This window comes from Urocitellus parryii, chromosome 1 (assembly GCF_045843805.1).
Source record: "Urocitellus parryii isolate mUroPar1 chromosome 1, mUroPar1.hap1, whole genome shotgun sequence".
Taxonomy (NCBI): Eukaryota; Metazoa; Chordata; class Mammalia; order Rodentia; family Sciuridae; genus Urocitellus; species Urocitellus parryii.
Genome location: NC_135531.1, coordinates 76,068,087 through 76,083,010, shown reverse-complemented (window position 1 = coordinate 76,083,010; position 14,924 = coordinate 76,068,087). Strand labels below are relative to the sequence as shown.

Below are 14,924 nucleotides of genomic sequence, written 5' to 3'. Positions count from 1 at the left end.
AAGCTTTAGGAAGGTCCGGTCTTCCAAGTTTACCCACGTAGTCTTCAAAAGGAAGGACGAACACTGGCCTCTTGTTAACACTTGAATTCCCACGGGCCTGTCTCCCTCCCATCCCACCAAGCGCCACAGGAACCTACCCGGCGACCACGCCCAGCCCATTTCCGGGTTGTCGCCTTGCCGCCGTCGCGTGCGCAATGACGTTTCAGGCTCCTGTGGACCCCGGAAGTGCAACTCGAACTTGGTCGGGGCGCGGATCCCGAGAGGGAAAGTCACAACAACCGCACGAGGGAGTTCGACTAGCGAGCTGGAAGGCCACGCCTCCTCCCGCCTCCCCCCTCAGCCCTGTAGCTGGGGGCAGAGCTCAGGTAGGAAGGTCGTCCTGGAGGATCTGAGCTCCCGTTGAATCCGAAGAGGGGGTTGGCCTGGATCTGGGTCGGGCGGGGATAGCTGGCCCTGAGGTCTGAAGCTGTCAGATATCATGCTTCATTAACAGGGAACATCTCTGATGTGAGCCCAGAACCCCGCTAATGGGCCACTTCCCCTGCCATTTCCACTCTCCATGCTGGAGGAGTGTGTTCCCTAGATGACTTGCTTTAAAGCTGAGCTTATGAGGTTGTGGGACTTTAGAATAATGGGCCTTCCTTCCTTACTTGGCAGGACAGGTATTGCAGTTCTCTGGTTGAAGATTTTTTTTTTAGCAATAAATGTTAATTCATATTGGGATGCAATATGAATTCTTTGTGGAATACTTTTGACTGTGAAATAAAGTTATGTATATTTTGGAAGCAGTCTTTTCTCTCCCTCATCCAGGGAGAGAAATTATCTCATCCAGGTATTAACATACTCTTCTGGTGTTTCAGGATGTCTATATTTTGGCCCAAGTAACTGACTACTTATATTTTGATTGTTTTTAAGGATAAGCTGTGTTATTACATTTCTTCTTTTCCTCCGAAGTCCTCAGAACAGTTTTAGAAGAGATATTCTGTGGTTTTCATCTGCAAGTGCCTGACAGTGTTTATCAAAATGGGTGTAATGTGATGTTTGTTATACAGTACATGGTTTGTTTTTGCCTTAAAGCAGTGTCAGAGGTATATTGTTTATCCTTATTCTTTTTCCCTCCTTGTAAAGGAACAGATATTCCATATTCATTTTGCCTATTTAGAAACTGAGCTAGAGAGTACTTTTTGATGTGCTTAACTAAGGTCTCAATGTCTATGTGCTGGTTTCAGACTTCTTTCTGACTTTTAAATGATGTGTTCCTTCCCTTCAAGCAGTGAAGAACTAAGGATAGTCTGATGGCATTGAAGCTGTGTGCTATTACAACACTTGTGGATGGTGGAATAGTACTTAGACCAAGAAGGAAATGTGATGTATGAAGTTGTGAACATCTAGCTATTCATTCACTTGTCAAATATTTACTGGCTACCTTCAGTGTGCCAGGTAGTGGTCCAGGTGTTGAGAAGACAGTAGTGAACAACAGAGAAAGTCCTTCTCCTGGAGCTTACATTCTTAACAAGTAGAAGAGCTATGAAACAAAAAATAGAGCAAGTAAGGGTAGCAGGAATGATGGAGGATGCTATTTTAGATAGGATGCTTAAGTTCAGTCTCTTATAAAGGGGCGTTTGAGAAGAGATCTGAATGAAGTGAGAGAATGAGCTCTGCAGGTATGCAGGGGACAAGTGTTTTAGGCCACCACCAAGGTGTAAAACATGAATTTTGGTATAAATTAAAATATCAAGGATATAGGCATCAGGGTTTAAAAATCTTGGGAAGGAATATTTATCAATGATTTTTTGTGTGTATGTGAGAGATTTTATTTATTGATAGTGTAGCTTTCTTAGCTTTCTCCAGCAAAGCTCTATGAGGAGACTCTAGGTAGGCATGTAGAGATGTTTTCATGCTACCTATTGAGTTATAAACAATATTAAACACCATTTACTCAGTTGAGTAAATGGTGTTGTAAATGGTGTTTTGTCTTTGTTTTTGTCAGATTGGGTTTGCCTAGTAATCATTGATACTAAGTAGCAGGTACTCCTGCCCCTTGTCAGTTTTACTTTTCAGTTATCTTTTTTTTAAACATAGTAAAATACACATAACATAAATTTTACCATTTTAATCCTTTTTTCTTTTTGGTACCTGGGATTGAACCCTTTGGTCCTAACCACTGGGCCACATCCCCATCCTTTTTTTGTATTTTATTTAGAGATAGAGTCTCACTGAGTTGCTAAGTGCCTTGCTGAATTGCTGAGGCTGGCTTTGAACTTGTGACCCTCCTGCTTCAACTTCCTGAGCTGCTGGGAGTATTGGCATGAACCACTGCACCCAGCATTTTAATTGTACTTTTAGTAACATTATATACATTTACATTGTTATTTGCAACTATCACTACTATTCATTTACAGAATTTAAAAATCTTCCTCAACTGGATCTCTGTACCCATGAAACACTAACTCCTCATTCTTAACTACCCTTAGCCTTGGAAACTACCAGTATACTTTCTGTGTCTATGAATTTGACTACTTTACATAACTCACAAAGTGCAGTTATACAATATTTGTCCTTTTATGACTGGCTTATTTCACTTAGAATAATGTCTTCCAAGTTTCATACAAGATATTACACGTGTTGGAATGTCATTTTAAAGGGTGAATATAATAATCATTATGTGCACATACCACTTTTTTTCCCTGTATTCATTCAGCTATGGATATTTGGGTTGCTTCCACCTTTAGGCTATTGTAAATAATGCTGCTATGAGTGCAAACAAGTTCAAGTCTCTCCTTTCAAGTCTCTGCTTCATTCCTGTTGATTGTCTACTCAAAAGTAATATTGCTAGGTTATAATGGTAATTTGCTACAGTTTGGATCTTAAATATTTTCCAAAGTTTCATGTTTTAAAGGTGGTCCCCAGGGAGGCATTATTGGGAAGTGGTGGAATCTTTAAGAGTTGGGTACCAGCGGGAGACTTTAGGTCATTGAAGTGGTGATCTTGAAGGTATAGGAAGACTGCAGCCCCTTATTCCTCTCTTTGTTTGCTCCCTGTTCTGAGTTGAGAGGTTTTGTTCTGCTATGTGCTCCCCATACAGTGTCCTGCCCTGCCATACTTAAAAACAATGGAGCCAAACCAATCATGGACTGAAACCTCTAAAACTGTGAGCCAAAATAAACCTTTTTCTTTATAAGTTGATTATTTCAGTATTTGTTATAATATTGGAAAATTGACTAACACATAATTCTATGTTTTAATTTTTTGAGGATTACCATACTGTTTACAACAGCTACCCCAGTTTACATTCCCACCAGAAGTACACAGGTGTTCTGATTTCTCCAAATCTTCACCAACATTTCAAAATTTCACTTTCTCACCAAACATGTATTCTCATGAGTGTAAAGAAGTATCTGTGGTTTCAATTTGTATTCCCTTTATGATTGGTGATGTTAAGCATCTTTTCATGTGCCTTTTGGCCATTGATAGATCTTTTTCAGAGTGCTGTTAATTTACTTTAAGACCTGATTTTAATAATTCTTTGTGACATTTATTTGGTAGGTTTTTAAGGAGTCGATTGCATTTTAAGAAGGCAAACACCATGTTTTGGTGTTTCTTTTTTTTTTAAATTATACTCTAAGAAACTAATTATACTAGTTTTACAGTTAACTATATAAGTTACAGTTAACTGTACAACTCTTCAATTGTATGTGGATCAGGTATCTGCAATAACTCTAAACTTAGCCTTAGCAGATGCAGATTTTGATAACATGAATTGGGGTGCTGCTGTAACATGGACTTAAACATTTCAAAGTTATCTTTAGAACTGGAAAATGGGTAGAGACTAAAGGAGTTTTAAGGTGTATGCTAGACGAAGCTTGTGTTTCAATGAAGGGACTATTGATAGAATTACTAAAGGCATTTCTGGTAAGGGTTCAGAAAGGTAATAGGAGTTGTCTTCTTAGAGAATACATTAATAATTATGAACAGGATGTTGGTAGAAATATGGACATTAGAGTTCATTTTGGAGTGGTCCCAGATGAAAGTGAAGAAGAGTTATTGAAAACTGGAAGAAAGGAAGTCTTAATCACAAAGTAGCAAAGAACTTAGCTGAACTGTGTTATAGTGTTTTGTGGAAAGAGCTTGTGAGTGATGAAATTGGTCATTTAGCTAGGGAGAATTTTAAGTGAAATGGTGAAGGAGTGGCTTGGTTTTCCCTGACTGCTTATAGTAAAATGTGGAAGAAGAGAGATGAATTGAAGAGGAAACTATTAAGCACAAAGGAATCAGCACTTGAAAATTTAGAAAGTTCTTAGCCTATTCATATTGTAAAAAGGAGAAAAAGCTTCTTCTGAAGCAAATACTTAAAGATGTGGTTGAGCATTCATTTGATAAAGAGATCCTGGGTGCAACTCTTGGACTTAATTGGCCATTTCAGCAAAAGCCAGGAGTAGAGATAATGTCAAACAAGCAAAATACTGCTTGGACTAAAGGAATCAGAAAATGGGATGGAATGAAGGAAGGCTGTGACTATCTATTATTTGTTATTTTTTAAGAAAAGGGAAAAGTGACCCAAGAGATCAACATTGCCACCATAAGCCCAAGGCTTATGGCTAGTTCCTTCTGGGTTTCAAGGGTTGGGCCTCCTTGGTTTTGTGGGTTGTAGGTGCTTCTGATCTATTGCCCAGTGCCTCAGGGACAAGGCCACTGCTCAGTTTTGAGTGACTGGAACTGCTATGAATAGCTGTTGTAGTGATACTATTGCCCAATGGATGTAGAGGAAAGAGTATCAAATTAAAGAAAATTATTTTTCTTTTTAACTGATTTTTTAAAAAAGATAAATGACAATGGAATGCATTACAATTCTTATTACATGTATACAGCATGATTTTTCATTTTTCTGATTGTATATAAAGTGTGTTGACACCAATTCATGTCTTCATACATGTACTTTGGAAAATGATGTCTAAATTATTTTTCAACTATAAGATCTAATGTTTGAAAAGTGAATAGTTTGATGGGCACATTTGAAAGAAGAAATGAATTAGGAAGGCCTGAATGAAGACTTTTAGAATGCTTATCATCAACAGTATCTGAATAAAAAGTCAAGATTCATGAAAGTAGAAGAAAATAAAAAGGAAAGAGGATGGAAAAATAGTATACTATGTTATGCATGAGGAACATAGTGCACTTCCCCCCATCCCCTCCTTACATTATGAAAATAGCTTAATTGAGGATATTAACCTTAGAATAAGATTTATCAAGGATTTAAGGAGCTACATCATTGGGAATATATTTAGATATTTTTGCCCTTAACTAGCCACAGTAGAGGTACTCCTAAGGCTTTAGAATTAACAGAGGTTTCAATTAGACATAATAAGCAGAGAAGTATTTAATAGAACTGGCATATAATTAATAGATATTCATTCATAATTGATTGATTGATTGTGTGTGTGTGTGTGTGTGTATGTGTTCCTACTGGTTTTTTTTAGGCATGCTAAGAGTGTTTTAGTAGATATCTTTCCAGGTTAAAATAGGGAGAAAAACCTGGGACAAATAGAAGATATTCCAAGTATTTTGGGAACTAAGTAGTACTTGAACTAGTAACATTGTATTAAGGTTTTTATGTATGGCTCTTGATATGTGGAGTAATATTTTAGAAATTTACTAGTAAGTTGTGAAGAAAATATGGAATAAAGAAAAATGAAGAACACAAAAATAAGACTTGTATTTGCAAGTAATGGAAATGAAGTAGTGATATTGGAGTTAATCCTAGATAGCACATTATTTCTCTAATTCAAAAATCCAAAATCTCAAATGTTCTGGGATATCTCTAATTTGCAAAAAAATTATGAATGTAATGCACTCCACTATTGTCATGTATGTAAGAAATAATAAAAAAAATAAATAAAAATCCAAAATCTCAAGTTTTCTGAAACCCAGAACTTTTTTTTAATTTTAATTTTTTAAAAATTTTTTATTAGTTGCTCAAAACATTACAATGATCTTGACATATCATACATTTGGTTCAAATGGGGTACGTAATCTTATTTTTCCACGTGTACAGATTGCAGGATCACATTGGTTATATAGCCACGTTTATACATAGGGCCATACTAGTGTCTATTGTATTCTGCTACCCTTCCTATCTGCCCCCCCTCCCTTCCCATCACCTCTTTCTACCCAATCTACTGTGACACGTTTCTCTTTCTCTCTCTCTTTTTTCTTCCCCTTCACACCATCTTACATGTAATTTTGCATAACAATGAGGGTTTCCTACCATCTTCCTTGCAATTCCCCTTCTCTCTCCCATTTCCACGCACCTCTTGTCCCTATTTAATGGTAATCTTCTTCTCATGCTCTTCCTCCCTGCTCTGTTTTGAGTCACCCCCTTATATCAAAGAAGACATTCTGCATTTGTTTTTTTAGGGATTGGCTAGCTTCACTTAGCATAATCTGCTCTAATGCCATCCATTTCCCTGCAAATGCCATGATTTTGTTATTTTTTAGTGCTGAGTAATATTCCATTGTTTATAAATGCCTCATTTTTTTATCCATTCATCTATTGAAGGGCATCTGGGTTGGTTCCACAGTCTAGCTATTGTGAATTGTGCTGCTACGAACATTGATGTAGCTGTGTCCCTGTTGTATGCTCTTTTTAGGTCTTCTGGGTATAGTCCGAGAAGAAGAATAGCTGGGTCAAATGGTGGTTCCATCCTCAGCTTTCCAAGGAATCTCCATACTGCTTTCCAAATTGGTTGAACCAATTAGCAGTCCCACCAGCAATGTACAAGTGTACCCTTTTCCCCACATCCTTGCCAGCACTTGTTATTGTTTGACTTCATAATGGCTGCCATTCTTACTGGAGTGAGATGGTATTTTAGAGTGTGAAACCCAGAACTTTTTGAGGACTTATATAACAGATAGTTTCAAATTTTGAATTGGGATTAGTTTCAAATTTTGAATTGCTTCTTCTGTGAAGTATACCAGAATGTCCCCAAATCCCCCAAACTCCAAAATTTAAAATACTTTGAGTCCTAAGCATTTTGGATAAGGAATATTTAGCCTGTAATGATATATCGGGACCATGGTATCCAAATATTGATACAGTATAGGCAGAGGTGTATTATGAGATATATGTGTGCATGTATGTTTTTATATACACATGGTGTGTGTGTGTGTGTATATCTATCTATCTATCTATCTAATCTATCTAATCTATCTATCTATATCTCTCAAAGGCCCAGGAACCAAGGTAAATAATATTACTGTATTTAAAAGTTTGTTTTTTTAAACCATGTTGTTTGAAGAGGTGTTCATTACTTGTCCCAGTATAAGCCATTTGTTGAAAAAGTAGAAGTAGATATGTAAGCTTGGTTTTGGAAAATACTTTTGACCTTATTCTAGTTTCAAGGAATTATTAATCTGTTGAATAATTGTAGTCTTCTTGTTATTATTCATGTATATAGTTTTCCCCTAGATGTTGTTGAGCTATATAGGAGAGTACTAGACAATTATATGCCATAATACTGTATAGCATAGAGTTTGCAAATTGGACATGCTACAGGTTAAGTAAGCCTATATAATCTTAAATTTTAAAAAAATTAGTTTCCAACAAATTCAAGTAAAAATCCCTGTTTTTGGTTTCTCCTGAAAAACATGAAGTTTTAGTCATACGAGGCCTTTACTCTACACGGCAGTAGTTGGATATGCCTTATTTTATAGTATGTTGTAGTTTCCACTATTCATACTGGATAAGCTTCTGATTATAGGGTCTCATTGCATACATTTTACTATTAATTTTCTGATACCTGTAGGCATTCAATTTTTTTAAATTGTTTTTTTAGTTATAAATGAACGTAATGCATCTATTTATTTATTTAGTGCTGAGAGTTGAACTCAGTGCCTCTCACGTGTTAGGCAAGAGCTTGTCCACTGACCACAACCACAGCCTGGCATTCAAATTTTTGATTCCTGCACTTTACAAACCTTAGCATGAATTGTCTTTGCCCCTTTGTGGCTTTATTGCATCCTTTCTTTCTTTTTTTTAAAATTCATTCTATATACCTCAGTGCTTGGAGTATGGCATTCAGTGCAGATGCCCTTTTGAAGTAGTAGTTTATTCTATAAATTTAAATTTGAGTCTTTTCCTCTTTGTTTTCCAATGTATTCCTTTTAGCTGCTCTCAAGGCATTGTTCTCTCCTGTGGGTTGGACTCTGGCCTGAACTTTAAGCAGATTGTCTCTAGGTTTGGTTCTATTGCCGCAGTCTTGGCTGGGCACAAGATCGAGAGCCATTCACACCTTGTAGATTCAAACAGCAATTCTTTATTCCCGAACTCACACCCACCCTGTACAAACACGTTCTGGGGAAATCCCAGTTCTGCCCGCACAATTCACGTCCCAAATACTTTCTGAATTCCAGGAGAACTCAACGGGAACTCAGGCAGTAGGAATGCCCTATTCCCAGCAGCAATAACCTTAAACCTGGAACTTCCCTAAACCCAGATTGTCTTAAACCGGGAACGCCTTAAACTTGTCTTAAACCAGATACTTCCTCAAACCTGCAGGATACACCCTAAACCTGGATCCACCCTCGTCCTTGAGCAGGGTCACCATTCTCAAACACACATGCAATGTCACAGAATTTCCAAGGCAAGTCCATTTAACATGGGGTACGCTGGCAAGGAAATTTCGATGCGTCATTCCTACTTGGCAATGGCCCTCAGCATTCTATGACCAAACAAAATTGATTTAAATGGAGGTCATTTGGACATCTTTCCTCCAGCATCAAAGAATTTTTGATCTGCGCCCTGTTCTTACAGAGTCTTTGCCTACTTTTTTCTGGGTGGCCGATATATAAAGTCATTTTATGATAATGTATTTGACAGGTGGTTGTTATTAGAGTATTATTGTTTAGAGGTAATGATTCATTATTTTGAAACTATGTGATAGTGATGGTGAAAATTTTATCTGCATTAGGAATACTACAAGGACTGCTAAGAAACCAGACATTTCAGTTTTATCACTGAAAACAAACTATTTAAAACAACCCTATTTATTCTGAATATTTTTGCTCAACAAGAAACATGTATAATTATTTTTATCAAAACAAGCATATGTGTTTGTGTTTTAAACTGGTTTAATTAAAAATGTAAGGTTTCTCATCTTATTTTTGTTTTTTTACTCAAAATGAAGAAAGACTTTCAGCCAGGCCAATCATTTTTACTGAAAATATTGAACTATGTGAACTAATTTTTCATTATTTTTAAATCCAAAGACTATTAACTCTTATTTTAGTGAATCCAGAGGAAACTCCTTCCTTACATGGAAAATCAATTATTGCTGAAGTGGGAAGTCACTAGGCAATTCAGTGATGATGAAAACTAATGAAGCTGGGAGCCTAAGTGACATTCACTGGTTCACTGGGGATTTAAATATGTGTTGTATATTGCTGTGTAATAAATTACCTCCAAATTTAGCAGCTTAAAAACAGAAGCAGCATTTATTATCTCACATAGTTTCTTAGGGTCAGATATCTAGGATCTGCTTTGCTAGGTAGTTTTGGTTCAGGATCTCTGATAAAGTTATAGTTAAGGTTTAATCTAGGGCTGCAGTCATTTGTGATTTGGGTTTATAGGATCCATTTCCAAGCATTATCATGTGGCTGTTAGTGGGAAGCTTCAGTTACTTACCATATGGACCTCTTAATAGGGCTGCTCACAATGTGACTTTCCAGAAAAAGTGATCTGAGAGACAGAAAGGAGAAAGCACCAATATTAATGTTATGACCTTTTATAACATGTATCTCTGGAGAATCATCTTATCACTTTTCTGTTTGCTGTTGGTTACACAGACCAACTCAGGTATGATGTGGGAGGAAACTACATGAGGGTATGACTACCAGGAGGTAGGGCTCATTGGGAGACATTTTGGAGACTACCACAGTCTACCTTCCATTCCCCAGTGATTCATGACCTCTCACATGCAGAATATGCCCAATGCTTCCCAATACCCTTATTTGCCTTATCCTATTACTATATTATTTCAAAGTCTAAAGTCTCATCATCCAGGTGTGACTAAGATTCCTTGGATGCAGTTCCTTAAGTACAGCTCTTTGATTACAGTTCTTTTCCACTTGCCTCCCTGTTTTCTAAACACCTGATGTACAATGGTGGGACAAGTTTAGAATAACTGCCTATTTTGTGCCTGTGTCTTAATTTGTTAAGGTGACTGGGTAACAACCTACTGAAATAGTACTCACAGTTCTCTAGAGATGAGAAACATGGCTTCTCATGCAGAGTCAAAGGAGGAATGCCAGGTTTTGGTCAGGAAGCAGAAGCAGGATAAAGTAAAGTGCTCAGGATCACAGCCTTTATTGGGGTTTCTTTTGGAAAGGAAAGGCAGAGTAAACAGCTTATGATTGTCTGGTTTAAATACTTCTGGTGGGCTTTGGGTTGTAGGATTGATTTCTAGTTGCCTAGTCTTTGGTCCTGGGATGATTTAAAGCAGGAAAAATATTGGTTTGGTGAGTGTGAGTTAGCTAAGGAGGTATTTGCATGTTGTTATCATTATATCATATTGCTATTGTTATTATGAATTAACCCTTGGAGGGGCAGCTTCTTTCATGGTCCATAAGACCCTTAAATGTCAGAACATCAAGAGTACAGAAAAGAAAATATGGTTAATATTGGTTATATAATTGTTCCTGTGAACAGATGCCAAATAGATAAAGAACCCAAGAAAACAGAATTCTGCTATAAGCAGTTTTGCTTCTAATGAAGAAAAATAGGAGGCACAAAGGTGTCTGTTTCACAGCAATTCTGAAATACAAATAGGCAAATAAAGATGCTCCTTGACTTTTGATGGAGCTATGGCAAAATAAGCCCTTTGTGAGTTAAAAATATTGTTAATTAGAAAATGTATTTGATATACCTAATTTACCAAAATCATAGCTTAGCATCTCTGTACATTGCAGAGTCATGGTTGTTTTTCCTTGTGATGGCATGGCTGACTGAAAACTGCAGCTCATGGCTGCTATCCCATATTGCAAGAGTATGGAACCATGTACTGATTGCATGGGAAAAGATCAAGATTCAAAATTCCAAATATGTTTCTATTAAATACATACCAGTTTTGCACTATTTTAAGGTCAAAATATTCTAAATTGAAGCATTGTTAAGTTGGGAACATTCTGTATTGGGAATTTCTTGATTAGTTCTCAAGCTTGGGAATAATTCTCTATGGTTTTCAGTCTTACCTTCTTCTGCACTACTGATTTTGTCTATTTCTTTTTTTCATGAAAGACCAGGCATTTGTATATGAGTAGTTCCTCAACCTGCTTACTGACAGTAGAATTTTTAAGTCCAAAGGCTTCTCATCATTTAAGTTCTTAACTTTTTAAAGTACCAAATAAAAACATGTTAATTTTTAAATAAACTTTTTATATGTTCTATGAATGCTATCAAGATAACCTAAGTGTGTTAGTCTATTTTGTGTTACTGTGGCCAAAATACCTGACTGGAATAGCATAGAGGGAAATTTTCATTTTGGAATCATGGTTTCAAAGGTTCAGTGCATGGTCAGCTGGCTTCATTGCTCTGGTCTTGAGGTGAGGCAGAATATCATGGAGGAAGGGTGTGGTAGAAGAAAGCTGCTCAGTTCATGGCAGCCAGGAGGTACAAAGGGGTGGGGGTAAAGAGCGAGAAGCTAGGGTCAAAGTATAATTCTCAAGGACACGCCCCCCCCATGATCTACTTCATATAGTATCCCCTACCTGCCTGTAGTTACCACCCAGTAATCCATTCAAATTATTAATCCATCTAATAAGTCAAATCACCGATTAGGTTACAGTCTTCATAATCAAATCATTTTGCCTTTGAACATTCCTGTATTTACTAGCATGAGCTTTTGGGGGTTATCTCAAGTCCAAATCATAACACATAATTTAAACAAAAGCCACACATACACATTTCTTTGAATACTTTTGACTCTTCAGAATGCTGAGGAACAATACCCTTAAGCTTCCTAGAAGCTCTAAGAATGACTTAGGCTAGGTAATTTATAAACAATAGAAATTTACAACGCACAGTTCTGGAGTCTGGGAAGTACAAATCCAAGGCATCAAGAGATTTGGTTGTCTGTTGAGAGCCTATTCCTCATAAATGACATCATCTTGCTGTGGACTCACATGACAGAAGTACCCTCAGGCCTCTTTTTTTGAAGCATACTAATTCCATTCATGAGGGCTCCACCCTTATAACCTATAATTCTTCCAAAGTCTCCACTTCTTAATACTAACACATTGAGGATTAGATTTTAGCATATAAATTTTGGAGGGACCATATAGCAATCAGTAAGATACACTTTCCTCTCTTTAGAAGGATTTTTGTCTGACTAGTACTGTGAGGTACCACATTTAATACTTTTGTTTTAACAAAAGATGGAGTTATATTGAGCTTCATTTTTGGATCATGCTTTCTTAGTTATGCCCTAGATTTGATCTTTACTCAGAACTCTGTTTCTTAATTTTAGCATAATTGGCTCTTTGAAGAGAAATTTAAAAAAAAAATATTTTTAATTTTTAAGCACTTCTAGGTTCACAGCAAACTTGAGTGGAAAATACAAGAAAGTTATATATTCCAGGACCTAGGCATGTATGACCTCCCACACTGTCAGTATCCTTCTGCCCCGATACAAATATAACCTCCCCACTATCAGCCTCCTGGACCAGAGTAATAAATTTGTTAAAATCAGTAAACCTATATTGACACAGCACTCAAAGTCTGTAGTTCACACTGGTAAAGATTCTTGGTAATGTACATTCTAAGAGTTTTGACCAATGTATAAACCATCATAGTATATACAGAATAGTTTCACTCTTTTGTCCGTCAATCCCTCTCCTTAATCTGTCTGTAGTGACCACCTATCTTGTTACTGTCTTCATAATTTTGCCTTTTCTAGAATGTAATTTAGTTGTAATCATTACAATTTGTAGATTTTCCATGTTGGTTTCTTTTGTTTGATAATACATACATAAGATTCTTCTATGTCATTTCATTGCTTGATAGTGGTCTGAGTCCATTTTCCACAGTTATAATAAATACCACAGACTAAGTAAATGGGAAACATTAAAATTTAATTTGGCTCAAACTTCTAGAGACAAGGAAGTCCGAGATTGTAGGTCTGCATCTGGTAAGGGTCTTCTTGCTACTTCATAACATGGGAGAAGGGCAGATGAGCATGTGTGAGATAGATAGGAAAAGAGGGTGCTGAACTTACGACAAACCCACTCTTATTTTAAGTGACTTGCTATGATGATTCATTAATGAGGACAAAGTCCTCATGACCTAATCACGCCGTAAATGGCCCACCTTTTAATACTGTTACAGTGGCAATTAAATTTTAACACAAGTTTTAGAGGGAACATTTGAACCATAGCAATAGAGCTTTCTTATTTTTTGTAGCATTGAATAATAATTTATTGTCTGGATGGACTATAATTTATTCACTCACTTGAAAGACAGTTTGGTTAGTTTATGTTTTGGTGTCATGAATAAAATCAGTATAAGCATTATGTGTAGATTTTTGTGTGTACATGTTTTCTACTCCTTTGGATAAATACCAATGAGCATGATTTCTTGATCATACAGTAAGAATGTGTTTAGTTTTGTGAGAAACTGATGAACTGTTTTCCAAAGTGGCTGAACCATTTTGCATTCCTATCAGTAAATAAAGAGTTAGGATTTTTTTATTGGTTGTTCAAAACATTACAAAGCACATGACATATTATCTTTCATGCATTTGATTCAAGTGGGTTATGAACTCCCATTTTTACCCCAAATACAAGTTGCAAAATCACATCAGTTACACATCCACATTTTTTACATAATGCCATATTAGTGACTGTTGTATTCTGCTACCTTTCCTATTCCCTACTATCCCCCCTCCCCTTCCCTCTCATCTTCCCTCTCTACCCCATCTGCTGTTATTCAATTCTCTCCCTTGTTTTTTTCCCCTTTCCCCTCACAAACTCTTATATGTAATTTTGTGTAACAATGAGGGTCTCCTTCCATTTCCATACAGTTTCCCTTCTCTCTCCCTTTCTCTCCCCGCACTCGTCTCTGTTTAATGGTAATCTTCTTCTCATGCTCTTCCTCCCTGCTCTGTTTTGAGTCGCCCCCTTATATCAAAGAAGACATTCTGCACTTGTATTTTAGGGATTGGCTAGCTTCACTTAGCATAATCTGCTCTAATGCCATCCATTTCCTGCAAATTCCATGATTTTGTCATTTTTTAGTGCTGCGTAATACTCCAGTGTGTATAAATGCCACATTTTTTTTTTATTCATTCATCTATTGAAGGGCATCTAGGTTGATTCCAGAGTCTAGCTATTGTGAATTGTGCTGCTATGATCATTGTGATCATTGATGTGGCATATCCCTATAGTATGCTCTTTTAAGGTCCTCAGGGAATAGACCAAGAAGGGCAATAGCTGGGTCAAATGGTGGTTCCATTCCCAGCTTTCCCAGGAATCTCCATACTGCTTTCCATATTGGCCGCACCAATTTGCAGTCCCACCAGCAATGTACAAGTGTACCCTTTTCCCCACATCCTCACCAGCACTTATTGTTGTTTGACTTCATAATGACTGCCAATCTTACTGGAGTGAGATGGTATCTTAGGGTGGTTTTGATTTGCATTTCTCTGACTGCTAGAGATGGTGAGCATTTTTTCATGTACTTATTGATTGATTGTATGTCCTCCTCTGAGAAGTGTCTGTTCAGGTCCTTGGCCCATTTGTTGATAGGGTTATTTGTTATCTTATTGTTTAATTTTTTGAGTTCTTTGTATATTCTGGATATTAGGGCTCTATCTGAAGTGTGAGGAGTAAAAATTTGTTCCCAGGATGTAGGTTCCCTATTTACCTCTCTTATTGTT

At 36.9% G+C, this 14,924-nt stretch overlaps 1 protein-coding gene across 1 annotated transcript in view; it reads left to right on the top strand.

Moving 5' to 3' along the window:
• Positions 1 to 226: 226 nt before the first annotated feature.
• Positions 227 to 14,924, top strand: part of Arb2a (ARB2 cotranscriptional regulator A) — a 308,340-nt gene continuing 293,642 nt past the window's right edge. Inside the window, exon 1 of the mRNA XM_077795123.1 lies at positions 227 to 365. The gene's annotated coding sequence lies outside the window, so the exon portion shown is untranslated. The remainder of the gene's footprint in view (positions 366 to 14,924) is intronic.